Below are 15734 nucleotides of genomic sequence, written 5' to 3' on the forward strand. Positions count from 1 at the left end.
CCTTCACCATTACCCTTCCTCTCAGCAGTGTGCAGCCCCCTTCTTTTCGGTTCAGCGCACTCGTGCGTGTGGGGGCCCACAGCCACAGAGGCAGGAGCCGCTCCTTCTTCACCTATAACTTTATCTGCCGCTTTTCTTTCCAAAGGAAGCTGCAATTAAACCCCAGGCTCCAGTGCAAGGAAGGTTTCCAGGCTTGGCTGTCCCTCCCCATGGGCAATGCAGCCTGAGCGCCAGGCTCTTGCCACAGATCCCCTGCTGCTCCCTAGGACTGAGTGGGACCACGCCAGTTTACATTAGCAGCCAAGTGACCATCTGGTACAAAGGCAAAATATGATTATTATGTTTGGGTGCACGCAGTCTTTGATGTAGTGCCCAAAGGTAACAATAAAGTATTATTAAGTTTTTTCAATTATGTGGATCGTGACAATACTATGACAAGACTGTTGGAAACAACCTTCAAAATGAGGTGTGGGAGGCCAGCAACACCCAGCCACATGTTGCTTCTTAATCCTAGCCCCACTGACATTCATGAAACTTCAGCTGGTGTAAGGGATACGTGCCACAGCTGCTGAGGATGCGAGTTCCTGCCCCAGGGCAGCCTCAGCAAGGGGCTTTTAGCAGAATTCAGGAGATGAGGACCCTGCCCTTAGCAAGCCCATGTTGCTGCCCCACACATCGGCCTCAAGCAAGTCTTGCATCCTCCTCGCACCTCAGTTTCCCCCTCCCGGAGACAGACTTGGATCAGTTCCTCTCACATGCTGCTGAGCATCCTCCCTCTCTCTGCTTCCTCCCTAACCTCCCTCCCTTTTTAATCAGGATTTGTATGTGGGTTTCCAGGCTTCCTGGCTGTCCCGTCTCCTCTTTCTCCTGCACTGCTTTGATGTTAATTGTCTCCAGGGCTGGAGCGCTCCTTGGCTGATTAAGTCCAAGAGTCCTCCCTGGTTTTGTTGACCCATGAATGGGGGCCTCTTCAGTGCTCAGTGGAGTGCGGGCTCATTGCCCCTCCTCCTTCCCCCCATTCGGTTTGATGGATTAATCGTGCTGTGTAAAGGAAAGTGGGGTGGGAGGGGAAACTGAAGCAGCGGGAAAGGGGGGGAAAGAGGACGGGAGAAAGGGAGCAAGAAAGAGAAGGACCTTCGGCAAATGCTCGACTGCCCTTGCTTAAAATAACACCGTTTATTTAAGCAGGTCAGGCACACAATGGCTTGAGAGGGGCTGCTACTCAGATCATGGGACCCTGCGTATGCTGAGTAAGAGGCTGGAGAGGGTGTTAGCCAAACTCTGAAAGCTAGTCTGTTCTTACCCGATGTCTCCATCTCCCCCCAACACACACACAAACACGCACACACACACGCATTACACCTCCTCCTTATCCCTCCCCTTCAGAGACTGGAGTCCTTTGCCTTTTTGGCAGTGGCACAGCTCAGAGCCAGGAATGGAGGGGCTCTGAGAGAAAAAGGGGGCTCCAGCCACTGCCCTGGACCTGCTATCCTGGCGGGCAGCCAGGAGAGGAGAGGCTGCTGGCTCTAGGGAGTGGGCTCCCAAAAGAGTCTGTGGTGAAACAGATGCCAGCATTTCAGAAAGACTTGTCCCTCATCCCCAGCTGCCCCTGCTGCCTTGCTGAGGGCCCAAGTGCTCCTGCTGAGGCACAGGGTATATGCAAAGCTTTTGGTAGAAAAACATGTCTCCTGCTTCTTTTTTGAGAAAAATATTGGTTTTATTCAGAGGTGAGGTTTGAATAGCTAGGGCAAAAATAGCAGTATCAGTGTCAGCTGGCTGAGTGGTCTGCTGACTGTGTTAGACTTGGCCTTTGCTCCATCACGGATATAGTACACCTCTCCATGGGCATGCCCACAATGCAGCCTTGCTCGTGGTCTGCAGCATTCCTTGGTGTAGCAGTCCTTTGCCTCTTCATTCTGTCCCATCTAGGGGCATCTTAGTCCCTTCTCAGCAGGGATGGCCAAACCAGGTGTCAGGAGGCAAGGGGGAGCCCCACAAGTGTCCTGGCCCAGGCTGTCTGCATTGTCACTTGCAAGTTGCTCTGGTCTCCAAGTCTGGCCAGTGCCAGCAGCCACCTTCCCCTGAGCAAGATTGACCCGGTCCTAAACACATGTACGAGAAATCCCAGAGTGACTGCAGTGGATGCCTCTCCCTTCCCCACCTCCCCCTGCTCCAACCTCCCATGTTGCTCCCATGATCCATAACAAATGCAGAGTCAGGCTCAGGAAATGAAAAGGCTCTTCCCAAGAGGGACCTGTGCGATTTTCCAGCCTCTCCCTCCACTGCTGCCTCCCCTTCTCCATCCCCCCTGCCCCAGTTTTCCCTGGCTGATGGCAGCAAAGGGCCGCTGATGTTGGCAGGGTGCTGCCGGCTGCCTGGCAGGCTCTCCCGGACGGCCTGCCAGGCTTTTCAGGGCTCATTCTCACTTTCCAGAGGCTGGAAGTGCAGAGCAGGAGACAGGCTGCCTTGGCAGCCTCACTGTTTCCAAACATTGAAAGGCAGAGAGAGAAAAGTCTGCTTCTCCCGGCTCACCAAAGCTACCACCACCATGGATGCTGGCCAAGTCCACCTAAAAATAACCACGGTGCTACCGGACACACGTGCTTGTTGGGGACAAAGCAGGAAAATGCACCCCAGGGCAGCAGGGATGGAGCAGAGCAGGGCAGAAGAACTTGGGGCTTTTTCCTCCATCCCCCCTCTCACCAAGTAAAGCTGCCTGTGTTGTCCCAGCAGTGCTAGTCAATAGCGACCAGGGACATCTCTCAATTTGTTTTCACAGGAGGGTTCCAACCAGTACAGCCCAGAATAGCTGCAAATTGTCTTTTCCCAGCTGGGAACGCCTCACTTCCCACTGTGCTCACACGTGTGAAAGACAGCGTGGCCGGCATTGTGGTATAGGTGACCCTACATCCCAGGGCTGCAGTTGCCTGAAGATCTCCCTCACCTCCAACTCCACCTCCAGAACATGTGAAATCTGCTGGGATTGTCCCTCACTCCAGCAGCTGTGATCACAACTGGCCCACCCAGATGTGACCGCAGCACATAATTAACAAGTGGACTAAGGAAAAGCGTGTGACTGGCACAAGAGTGACTGGCCTCTTGGGAATGTCTCTCTAGCTGTGCTGCCCAGTTTCAGCACAGGGGGGTAGGTGATTTTCATCCATCAGCCCCTGGGCAGGCACGCTGATGCTTCCAGATCATCATGTGGCACACCAGGTCCTTTCCACATTCCCATGTCCGCTACTTTCAGTATAGACATCAAGTCTGCCTTTGGAAGCAACTCTGGGGCTCCCCTCCAAGTGCGATCCAGATGCATTTGGTGTCATGCAGATATTCTCTGCTCATAAAGATACCTGCCATGTGTTTCTGCTTGAAACAGGAGAAGTGAGAGGAGATGTAAAACCAGATGTGTGATCCCAGGCACTCTCTTCCTTCCTGCTGTGGCCAAGACATGTCCCGGCCCCAGCTGGAGGGTCAGCACAGACAAAATATCCAAGTTCCCCTCTTGGCAGGAGGTCGAGGGTGACTGGAAAAGCAAAGCTCTATTTTACCAGCAGGAAAAGGCAAAGTCCTGAATGTTTCCACAGGCTGGAAGAGGCTCCACCAGCCCAAGCTGTCCATGAAGCTGTAACACAGCTTCTCTCCAGCCCGTGCACTCGCTAGGTGTTTCTTGGTGGGGGAAAACTGATCACAGCCAAAGGCTGAACAACAGTCTTTGCTAAATTTGACAGATATGCTGGGACACCTCACTTCCATAAAAATAGGGAAGAACTAAGCAGGAGGTTGGGTGTTTCTTATCCCTGCAGACCAGGCTCCTTTTCTTTAAGTCAAAATAATTCAGCAAAAGTGATGTCAATTTGCTAAATGTTTCAGGTGACCCAGAGTTTTGGGGTTAGGCACAAAAAATCTTACCCCAAGAAAACTGTTACAGCTGAAACAATTTTCCTTGCTCTAAATCAATGGAGTTGGGGCTTTTTTTTTTTTTTGCTTTTTTTTTTTTTTGCTTTTTTTTTTTTTTTGTGGGAGGAAGAGTGTTTAAAGAGGCTTTGGCTCAGTGAATCTCAGTCCCAGCAGATACATATTTGTTTGTCTACTTACAATCGGGACAATCCAAACCCGTTAGCAGATGTAACTGAGTTAAGACATGAACATCAATTTAGAAAACAATATGAACCATCATTTGTAAGAAAGGCTTCGAGGCGAAATCCAAGTAATTGATATCATAAATCCCTCAAGACATTATTATGGGATATTTGTCACCTCAGAAAAATGCAGTATCCCCTGCTTACATGCCTGCACCTACTTTTGAGGCGTAACTTTGGGCATTCATGGTTCAAATGTCAATGTGTAAGCTAAGGCAGACATTATTTGGCATTTCTTCTTCTCCCGAGGTGTTTCAAAGAGTATTTGCCAGATCTCTGAGAAACTGCTAAGTGCTGAAGCTGCAGTGAATGATGTTTTAATTTGGTCTGAGGGCTTGAAAGAACATCTTGAAAGACTTAGACAAGTTTTAAAGACAGTATGAGAAAGAGACTTAAAATTGAGCTATAAAAAAAAGCCCAATATCTGATGTAATAAGTTATTTAAATGAGGCATAAATTGAGCAAAGATGGTGCAACTGGTAATGTGCATAAAATGTTGAAATGTTTAGCTCTGCAAAACAGAGTAGAATTGTGACAATTTATGGAGATGATAAGCTGGTTTTGACAAAATTAATTCCAAATGCTCAGGGAGGGTCTGATTTTGCAAGGTGGCGAGCATTTATTTTTTTTCCTCTCATCCAGAACAACACTCAAACACATGCTTGGTCATGCTGACTTGGCTTGTTTGCCTCTGGGGTGGGATGCCACACAACACAAGGCTGAGGAAAGGTCATGTCTTTATGCTGTAACAGGGACCCAAGGAGTCTGTGAGGGAGCCCTCATTTCACTCACCCTCCATCTCTGCTCCACGGGTATAAAACAGGCACAGGTTTCTTTGCTTGGTTTATTGGTTTGGTTTTTGTTTGGTTTGGTGTTTTGTTTTTTTTCACAGCAGTTTTGGAAATCAAACACTGGTTTGTCTGCTGGTGAGGAGGTTTGCTGGGATGCTGTTCCAGAGGGGATCAGCAGCAGGATGCAGAATGGAGGTGGCCAAATGGCAAAGGAGCCATCACAGCAGGGAGGGCGACATGGCTGAAGGGGACACCTCACACATGTGGGGCACAGCCTTGGCATCTGAGGGGGAAAGAGAATTGGGAAAGCCAATTCCCAATAGCTGAGCCCTTCCTGAGGCAAACCATCACAGCCTCCCTCACTAGACCACTTAACACATGTAGTGTCCCCTGCACTGCCACTGCTGCCACCTCCTCCTCCCCACCTCAGGGCTGGGATGGCTCATGCCTTGTCAGAGTCACGAGAGGTTACTTTTCCCACAGAATCAAGCACACATATGTATGATTTCTAGAAAGAAAAACAACTTTTAAGAATGAACCTGCAGAAAAGGGGAAAAATAACCCAAACAAATCCTCATTCCTTATAGCATTACTTCTAGTGCAGGCATGCACAAGGGCGAGAGGGTGTTTTAAAAGGAGACAAGGTCTCCCTAACAAGAGGGACTCCTCCCTCGACCCAGGTTTTTCTGAACTTGTTTTCCTCCAAGCAGCACATCACAATACCATCTTCTCCCTCTTCCCCTCCTCCCTGGCCCAGGTTATAAAATAACGAGTTTCTTGTTATTCTTGTTATTGCTGAATGGCAGAGGTCTGGAGCCCTGTGAAGGGAAGGGGGCAGCCTAATTAGGGAAACGAGAGCCATCCTTAATGAGCACTCCTGACTAGGTGGGGATTTAAAGAAAAAGGAGGGGGCAGGGGGGAGAGAGGTCAATTCGTACAGCTTTCTCTTCCCTACCCCCAGCTCCCACCCCTGCCCTCCCCATCTCCCTGTAAACCTACCGCAGTTTGGGGTCTGCGCATGGGGGCTTCTCTATATCATTATTGGTTATTAAACTATATTTTCCTGTTTTGCCTTACTTCATAGAGGGTTTATTTCATTTCACCTCCTTTGCTAATTTTCTTCTGTGAAGGTATGTCAAGTGTTTGACTGTTCCCATCCCTGGACCTTATGGTGTCCTTGGGAGTGCTCTGGAGACCCTTCTGGTTGATATCTCATCAACAGGGTGGTGCCTGAGCAGAAGTGACAGACAGTTGTGCCAAAATCTCCCAGCAATCCCCAGAATGGTCTGCTGGGTGTGCAAAACCTGCTAGATCCGTGCATTGAATTGCTCTGCATTCATGCTCCACAGATCACCAATGTGGTTCCACTTGTGGTTCCTCTGGACTGTGCAGACAGTGTTGATGCCCCCACCTATGGAAGCGAAAACTGGGCTGTATTTGCATGTGTGGGCGCAGCAGATGCAGCTTTGCAGCTAGATCTGTCACAGGTGGGTGTCTTTGTCACCAGGAACTGCACAGAATCACTGGGGCAGACAGCACAGCCTGGCCATCAACACTTGAGATGTCCCAGACGTGATTCTGGTACCCTGTAATTCAGCGTTAGTTGCTTGCTCCATTCTCCCTTAGCTGGAATAAGCCTCTTGAGTTCCCCTGAGTTCATCCCTTCCTATATGTACATTGGCAGGAGCTGAAAGCCCCGTGTGTGGAAATTCGATTGCAGAAACTTTCTCATTCCACACCCAACTTCTTGGATTTCTCTCCTGTTCTGCTTTCCCTTGCTCTGCCTGAGCTGTAACCAAACGCCCCCGCTCTCCGCGAGGCTTCGGCTCTGGAGCCCTCTGTGCAGCGGAGCGGCGTCTCCTCCGTCTGTCCGAGGGACACGGCAGATAGAGCAGGTTGCCAGGCTCACCCCATCTCAGCAGATGGCCAGGGGTGTCTCCCGGGGCCTGAGGCTCAGAGGGGCCCTGGCAGAGGCTGGGAGCACACAGGGATGGCTGGGTTTCTCTTTGCCAGCCTTGTCCTCCTGAACGTGCCCCGAGTCGGCGTTAGGCTGTCACCTCCAGCAACTCCTGTGATGTTATTTGCAAAGATCTGTCAGAATCCATGCCCAGTTAAATCATCACATGCTGAAATGCTTAAACAGGCTTCCAAGGAGCAAGCTTGCAGCCAGAAGCGTGGGAGGAACGTAGTCTGACAGAAAGGAAATAAGCAGGGAACATTTTACCCATAAAAGCACTTTGCTTTCTCTTTGCTTCATAAATCAGCTTTCTCTGATCTCATCCAAAAAAAGGCAGTTAATTCCCCACTTCTCCCTGCCTGGGAGATGTATTCTTTTCTGTATTTGGATCTTGCCTCAGAGAAATTAAGAGACCTAATTGTTTCCACTGCTCCTTCCAAAATCGGGGAACAAAATAACATCAGAACTAAGGCCCTGGGCCACACCTCCCAAGGTGCCAGGCTCTTTCCTTTGGGAGGCAGTGCTCTCCCCCCACCTGAAAGAGCCAGGTCTCCTGCAGGGGTCCCTGAACCTGGGGACATTCCTGTCAGAACCTGGCACTGAAAGCTGTGGCCTAAGCATCACTGCCAAAGGCCAGGTAGAGCCAGATGAGGAGTGAGCACCCTGCTCTTTTGGGGAAAAAGTCACTAATGGGGTATTCTTGCTGCCTGCGGTGGAGCAGGTCAGGCGGATAATTATTCACCAGCAGGAGTAAAAGATTTAATCAGCCAGTAGTGCATGGCCCCAGAGTAAAGACCTGTGCACAGCCATGCAGATTCCCTTCGTGTACTGAGCACACTGCATTCCTCCAAGCCTACCAGAAATGTGGCTTTTTATCAGATCCATTTCTCTTCTCTGTTTATAGCTTGAGGACGCCAGGGCCCCTCTGGACTATAGTTTGAACTAATTTAGCTTTTTTTGTGGGTGAATTCCTTGGATTACCAAGAAAGTCTTGGCACAAGGGCCAGTTCCTGTCTATTCCTGCCCTGACATGCAGGCTCACTGGTACTCTCTCCTAGCAGAAATGACCACACATCTCCAAAACAGATGGTCTTGACTTTACTGCTGCTTCTGATGACCAAATAAGAACAGAAAAAATAAAATAAATTTGACTTCCATTGCTGGGTAGAGAGGATGTGCTCAGCTTGCACTCTGTTATTCTATTGATTCATGCTTTCTCTGCCTTTCCAGAGGCACTTTACCCTATGCACTTTTTGGTTATTCTATAGGAAAGCAAAAAAATTCAAAGAAAATGTGGGGAGAGAAGAGAAAGGGGCATTTCTGAAGCAGTGGTGTTTCACAGGGAGGCTGTAAAAACCAATGGCATCAGATGAGCACCACCAAACAAGCGAAAGGCTGAATTACAAGCTGAAAGAAGTGTGCATCTTGAAATAAAACCATCCCTTCCTCAAGCTGTTCCCCAACAGCTGTCTAACTGGAGGTCTTTACATTTCATCCATCTTAAGTCAAATGCACTCAACTGGTGCCAAATTATGGCAGGGGACAGCATGCCCCTAAGTGTCTAAAAACATGCAGCTGTCCCTCAGGAGGTCTGACATTAACACTGACACGGAGAGGATGTTCCCCTGGCATCCTCATGGCCCTTCCTTGGTGCTCAGATGTCAGGACATGCTCCAGCAGCAGAGATCTACCTCCTCTGGTGGTTTGCCGAGTCGTCCAGCATGGAGCTGTGGTTACTGTCGGAATGAGAGAGACCCATTAACAATGTATTACCCAGGGCCTTTCTGCAGTGTTTTTCTAACAAGACAAAGTTTCCACAGCTTGTGGGGAGTGATTTTAATAGAAAATTAAACCACTGTTGCTTCTTCATCCCAATATAATGTTGCCAGGTTGCTCGCTCTTTGGTCCCCTACCCTTTCTGGGCTCTGGCAACACCTATAGAAGTACAAAAAATCCCTGCTACATTTCTAATTTCTGTCTATTATAATGAGAGAGAAACACGCTGAGTGTGAAGTTCACTTTAAGGGAGTTTTATGGCTGCCACTGACCCTCCTTGAGACTGAGCTGGCACACTGTGCTTTAGAAACACAGTGATGGGCAGTGGATTGTTGGCAGGAGCTCGACATCCGCTCTGGCCCGAGAGCCCCAGGTTTGCCTGGCTCTGCTCACAGGAGGCTCACCACTGTGTGGGAACCCTGGGCAAACACTCCCCTGTCTGCAAACCAAGCAGATGCAGAGCTCAGAGATCACCCCACTGCACCCAGAGATATGCCAGCACATTGATTTTGCTGGACTTAGGACAAGGACATGGAACTGGCTCACTAATGCTCTGACAGCACTGTAACTTCTGGGCTAGGAGCCTCAAGCATAGCCTCACAGGGATATAAATGACCAGGCTATAATTGACCACCACAATCGTCATTAAATCTGCATTCATGGACCACCAGGTCAGGGAAACCATTTCTTAAATGTATGTCCATGTTTCATGTTCTGAGGTGGAGCACTCGCTGGCTTCATTTTTCTGTCTGAATTTTTTTTTTTCCCTCATGAAAAAAAAAGCTCATTTTCTTCCCAGCATGGAATGAACCCTAACAGCCAAACCTCAGCATTTTTCCACAGAGTGTAAGCCTTGTTTTGCAGCCAGCCGAGGAGTGAGTGGAGCTCAAGCTGGGTGTGTGGAGGCAGGTGAAGGTACAGGGAGAGTCTGCACATGCACAGCAGGTGCACAGAAGTGTGAAGAGAGGGAAAGCATGGATGCCATAACATTGAATACATGACATACTTGCACATATGTGCAAGGGTACATGCACACACACACACATGCATATATAGATGCATATTCATTTTTGTGAATATCTGCCTGAGAGGGCCCTGGGTGTGCAGGTATGTGCAGAATTGGGTATGCAGAAGTGCTCCCTGGCTCCTCTCTCAGTTTAAAGTCTTGGCAGGAGAATGGGGACAGTCACTGAAAAGCCTCATTTTCTGTGCTGGGTTTTTCTGAGGGTCTGGGCTGTAGGCTGCTCTGAGCCTTCCTCTTGTACCTGCTTTCAGAACCTGTTTTGCTTTCTAACTTTACTTGTATTTGTATTTCTTCCTTTCCCTCTTTCTGGCTCCTTTTCTGTTATTCCTTCATCTCATGTTTCCTCCCTCTGCCACTTCTAAAATGTTTTTCTCCCTCCCTTTCATTTCTCCCTTCTGTTCCTCCTTTCTAGGTCTCTCCTCTCATTCCTCCCACGCTGGCATCCTCTCATTTCTCTGCCTCCCTCTGCTCCCCCATCCTTGCTCTCTATCCTGCCTTTCCCTCACTCTCCTGTCTCACATGCTTTTGTTTTCCCTTCCCTCTCCCCCTCTGCTCGGCCTCTCTCCCCTCTTCTCTCCCTCCCGCTTCCTCACTCCCTTCTCTCTCTGAAATAAACTTCCCCATGTGAAGCCCCTGGCCACCTTCCAGCCTCTGGTGAGATGAAGGGGTCCCTGGCATACGCTCAGCTCTGTGCTCCATAGGGCATTGTAACCACTGGTACCAAGGCTATAAAATCTTTAGTGTCTCTAGGAAAGATGACTGTAAATTCTTCAGAAGTCCCACCATGGGTGTAAAGATTCTCCCCCCCCCCACCTCTCCCCTCCTTCCCCGGGCCTCTGTGAAAGGAGCTGTGTAGTAAAGCAAGGGGCTCACTCCTCCCCTTTGCTAAAGCTCCAGCTCTGATCAAGATTTCAGCAGAGCATGGCTCTCCCCATTGACTTCAAGAGGAGATTTCAGTACCCTGCAGAGCAGAGAAGCAGTTCTCGCCGCTCTTTTGGTCACTTAGGTATTTGACTTTATAAACATGATTAAAAAATGCTAAGAAAGCATTGAAGAGAGGAAGGCCTCCCCTCTAAATGTTGAGCAAACAGAAACACACGAAGCATTGTTCAGCTCTGAAAGATGAACCAGCTTCGAGCCAGCAAGGGAGTGTGGGGAAAGCAGGCAGTGCATTAAAAATAGGTTAATTCTCACATATCACGGATTTGCTGGAAGATCCCAAAGGGTGTTTGATCTTTTTTTTAAACTGCTTTCCAACCTGATGAACACCAAGCAGATATTCTCAGGGATTTTCAGCAGGGAATTTAGACAGGGTTTAGCAGAGGTAGCACAGATTCCAGCTTTTGGCCCCGGGGACCTGTGTTTAGAAAGAGTCAGACCTGGTTACTGTCAGGCTGGTGGGTGGATGGGATTTGGATGTGCAGAAGGCCATCGTGACACTTTTTTATCTAACGCATGGATTTCCTGGTGCTTGTAACAGGAAGAGGGAGCACAGGGTTGCCATGTGAAGAGACATATAGCAAAAGCTTTTTGGGACCCCCACACCATGCACAAGACATACCCATCCCATGCTCCCAGTCACCCCCAGCCCCAGAGCAGGACATCCCCCTGGCACTGCCATATGGAGAAGGTGCAGCAGAGACAACGTGATGGCCATGGAGAATCTACAAGGTGCAACAGCCTCAGCAGAAGGAGCCTGACTTGTCTGCATAATTCTCATTTTCAGTGTGAAAAACTTGACAGTCTTGCAAACATGGGACTCATCCTTCCCAATGGGCTGTACTTTGGCATGTGGCAGGGGTGGTAAATTCCCTAAAAGGCTTCCAGGTTGGTGCTGGGGATAACAATCCCATGTTTACCTTCTCTAGACTATGGGCCAAGTTCATTTCAAAAAATACAGGATGAGGAATTTGGGGCATTCATATTCTCATCAGTTACTGTCCACAGTGTGTATCATGAAGGGGAAGCACTGAGGGGAAATGGGGTGGCAGGATGGTGTGTGTAGGAGTGCCCATGACTGCAGCAGAGGCAGAGGGGGAAGAGTGGGCCGTGGGAAGGGGCTTTGACAAAATTGCATCTGTGAAAACTAATGGAGAATTTTGCAGCTGAGGGGTGCTGTGAAGTTGGCAGAGCCTTGTAGAAGACCATCCAAAGCACCTGGCTCTTTGGTTGCTGTTCAAATAGCAGATTTGCCCAAAATGGAGGATAGCATTGAGTGGAAGTTGCATGGCTCTTTTGTTCTGCTTCTCCCTTTTGCTTCCCTTTGCCAAGACCTGCTCCCCACGCTTCCTGCTGGAGAACTGCAAAGCCGTCTCCCACCTCCCCACTTAACTGCAGACAGCTACAGACAGCTCCTTTCATCTTCCTTTGCAGCCTTCTCCTCCTGGGGTGCTTTGAGCATAGCCAAGCTTCCTCTCCAGTTATTGCTACTTTCACAGCCTCTTCCGAGCTTTTGGTGTTTCTGACCTGTTGTTTCCCTGGCATTGTGGGGATCAGCTCCACTGGGTCATCTCTGGCACTCCACTAGTATGCCAGTGCCTCCAGCCCTGCTGAAACCTGATGTGCTTGGCCCATAGTACAGCAGAGGGCATGGACATGCCCCACTTGTTCAGCTCTGGTGGTCTGCTGTCTGGGTCCTGGTGAGCACCATAACAAGAGTGCAGACAATAGGATCTAGGATTTATTCCCAGCTATGCTACTTTTTAGAAGTAGGATGCTCTGGATTGAGCCACATCTTTATCTGTGCCTCAGTTTCCCCAGGCAGAAAACAGGGTACATACTCTGATTGGTTTTAGCAATTGATCTCATAGTTAGGTATCTCCTGATGCATGCCTGATGGCCTCCTTCTCTTGATGAGCTCCTGCAGTTTGAAGCAGAGATGTCCTGCTCTGAAAAAGCCTAGGTGTGCCAAGCCAAAACAAAGAGGGAAAGGTGTGTACCTGGGTGTTAATACCAATTATCTTTTCCAGGGGGTGTCATGAAGTGACATCAGTGTGGTGTCAGACACAAACCTCCAGCGGCTGATGTGGGGGACATGCCAGCCAGTCTGAGGCTGGGACTGGTTGGTGAGAACATGCAAAAACCAGGACGGTTGTCCCTCGTGTGGGGGAACTCATGTCTAACCAATGAGACAAAGGGAGCTGGCCAGGGAGGAGGGAAGGGGTCATGGGGCCAGGAGAAGAGTGGAGTGATAGCCCACATGGGGTGACAGCCTCCAGGCTGGGTGCAGTCCCATGAGAAGATTGGGGTGTTTGGGGGAGGGAGGGGGTGAGGAAATTGAGAGCCCCCTCTGTGGCTCACTGCCAGCTCTGCCCCAATGTTTAGCCCAGGACATGTGCTGACCTGGGGGAGGAAAAGAGGGGCTGCAGGTTACAGCCTTCTTCATCCTCCAGCAAATCCATCCTTTGGGTTTGCTCCATAGAGTCCCTGCTTGCCAGATATTTCAGCCATGCAGCCCTTGGAGAGAAGGTGCAGGAGGAGGAGGGAGGATTCAGGTGGCAGCATTTGTTCTGTGTCCTCCCAGTGGCCCTGAAACCCTCCAAACCTCATTTTTCAATAGGCCACCAAAACAACCACTAGATGTTTAATGACTTTCGATCTCTCCTGCCCCAGACTGGCTTTGAAACAGTGACTCAGATGCCAAAGTCCCAGTAGCGAAGTGGCTTTTTAATGACACAACTCGAGCTCGAATTCCAGGCACAGGGGAGGCTTTGACACTGCTGTTTGTTTTCTTATTGGAGAAGTTCAAGAGAAGCTCAAGGCTTAAAAGCAAACCCTTGAAAGCAAAGCATTCCTAATCACATAAAAGTGTCTGCGCAGGCCAGGGCTGAAGAGGGGGCTTGTGACTTTAATCTTTGCATATCCCTTTCTTTCTTCAAGCATCTCTCCCTCTCACAGAGGGGACACACACACGCACACACAAAACTCTCCTCAACGCCAATAGTATAATGCTCCAGGAGAGGAAAGAGGAGGAAGAGGAGGAGGAGGAAGCCAGCCCGCCTGCCTGCCCCCATGCTGAGCCTGAGCAGACTTTGTGAGAAAGCTTCTCTCCATCTGCAGCCCAGCCCGGTGGGAGTCAATTAATTCTGAATAACCTAAACCGACAGAGGTATTTGCATTCACAACCTGACTGATGACCGTATAAAATTGATTTATGAATTGAAGTACTTTCCCTCCCCTTATCCCCAATTCAAGCCATAATTGATTATACGTGCTGCAGCGAAATTAAAGAAAGGAAAATTAAAAAAAAAGAAAAGAAAAAAGGGAGGCTCCACAGACGCTCCTCTATATTCTCAAGGTTTCCCGGGATTAGCCGATCTATTCATCACTTATTTTTTTTTTATTTAAAAAGTTGCTTCCTTTACCCTCTTCACCAACTTCTCCCCCCGCCCCCTCCCCTTCATCCCTGCCCCTCACCACCACCTCTCAGCCCAGGCAACAACACAGAGGGTCGTACCTCAGGAGAGATGGTGGGAGGCACAGAACCCCCTCAGCAACATTCCCACAGTGTGGCAGCGAGGCGAGAAGCCTGACACCCTTCCAGGGCAGAACAGAGCCTTCCAAAAGGAGACGGAGCCTAAACTGCAAATCCACAACACAACACTGTCCAAAGCTCCAGTTTAACTTGCTGCCTTGTGACTGCTGCACTGTAGACCTCTGTGGGGTGGGGAATTCACTGGGCCCTTCCAACCAGTCATTTCTTATTAAAGAGATGCTTTCTTATACTTATGCAATGCTCATACAATGCCCTCCATGACCTAGGGAGAAGTGTTGTATGAAATCAGGTATTATTGGGCAAGATCCACTTGCCCAGTGTCAGTAGGAAACGGAATAGAAATCTTGTTGGATGCAGTTGAATGATGCAACTCCACAGATTTTCTCCTGGCACTTTAGTATTTTGAGCTGAATCCATAAGCATGAGAACTGATGACCCTTTTAATCTTTTTCCCCCTCATTATCCACCCTATCTGTCATCCCATATTCATTATCTACTCATTGTTTTTCTTCCCATTTTACATGTGGGAACACAGAGAGCGGACTAGTGGTGGCAACATAGGTCACCTATTAGTCCTGCTCTCTTTTTTCTTTGCTTCTTTCTAAATAACTTTCCCCCTCCATTTTTAAGGAATGGATATGTCCTCTTATTTCTTTTCCCTTGAGCGGGAAGAGATAAACAAAAACCTGGTATAGCTCACCCCATGTATGATTTCACTAAAACTCATTTTCCTGGAGTGCTCTGTAAAGCTCACAGACCTCTTGAGCATGTAAGTACAACTTCATATCACTTTGTGCAGTTGCAATGCTTATTGGTCCCTTTCCTTTAGGAAAGTATTTAAACCAAATCTTTCAAGCATCTGCACACAGCTCAGCAATGCCAACTGCATTCCACCAAGGAAGAAAGACCGTGATCTAAATGAGGTAATGCAGGGATTTGGAGCTTGCCCATTCCTAGTACCTACAGGTCTCTACAACCTCCGCAAAGTTGTCTATCTCTATTTGGGTAAAACTGAGAAGAAGAAAAGGGCTCAAGTCAAACAAGACCACTTCCCTTAATTGTTCAGGGAGGCCTTCAGCAAGGTGCTTGTCCAGGGACTCTTGCGTGGCAGCTATGGCGCTACCATGGAGTTCAAGGAGAAACCACTCTGGTTTTCTCAAGGAGAAACTTCTCTAAAAGGATGAGGCAGGGCAGACAGGGAGGCAGTGCTGTGCAGGGATCCAGCTGTGCCTCCTCCGCCACAGCTGCTTGCCTGCCCCTCACGTCCCCGTCCCCCACTGCCTAACGCCTTTGTCCTGCTCTGGGGCCATTTCCCTAAAAGTTCAGTTTTGCAGGTGTCTGACCTCATTGTGCTGGGAACAAGGGGAAGGCTGGGGGAAGGGGGCTCTGTGTAATTAAAGCCAAAAGCCCTACGCAGTGCTGGAAATCTGAACCTTAACTGGCATCTCACATCTCTGGTGGAGGCTCTTGGGAAAAGCTTCAGAGCAGAAAGCTTCAGAGCAGGATTCAGGAGATACTGCCAAAAATCACAGCAGACCCAGGAGGCAGC

At 49.1% G+C, this 15734-nt stretch overlaps 1 long non-coding RNA gene across 1 annotated transcript; it reads right to left on the reverse strand.

The window, feature by feature from the left end:
- Positions 1 to 1695: 1695 nt before the first annotated feature.
- LOC147654358 (uncharacterized) lies at positions 1696 to 14176 on the reverse strand. Its single transcript, XR_015285013.1, has 2 exons — positions 14147 to 14176; positions 1696 to 8626 (listed from the first exon to the last, which is right to left on the reverse strand). It is a non-coding gene; the product is annotated as an uncharacterized LOC147654358 (long non-coding RNA).
- Positions 14177 to 15734: the final 1558 nt, after the last annotated feature.

This window comes from Cyanistes caeruleus, chromosome 3 (genome assembly GCF_971803275.1).
Source record: "Cyanistes caeruleus chromosome 3, bCyaCae1.hap1.1, whole genome shotgun sequence".
Taxonomy (NCBI): domain Eukaryota; kingdom Metazoa; phylum Chordata; class Aves; order Passeriformes; family Paridae; genus Cyanistes; species Cyanistes caeruleus.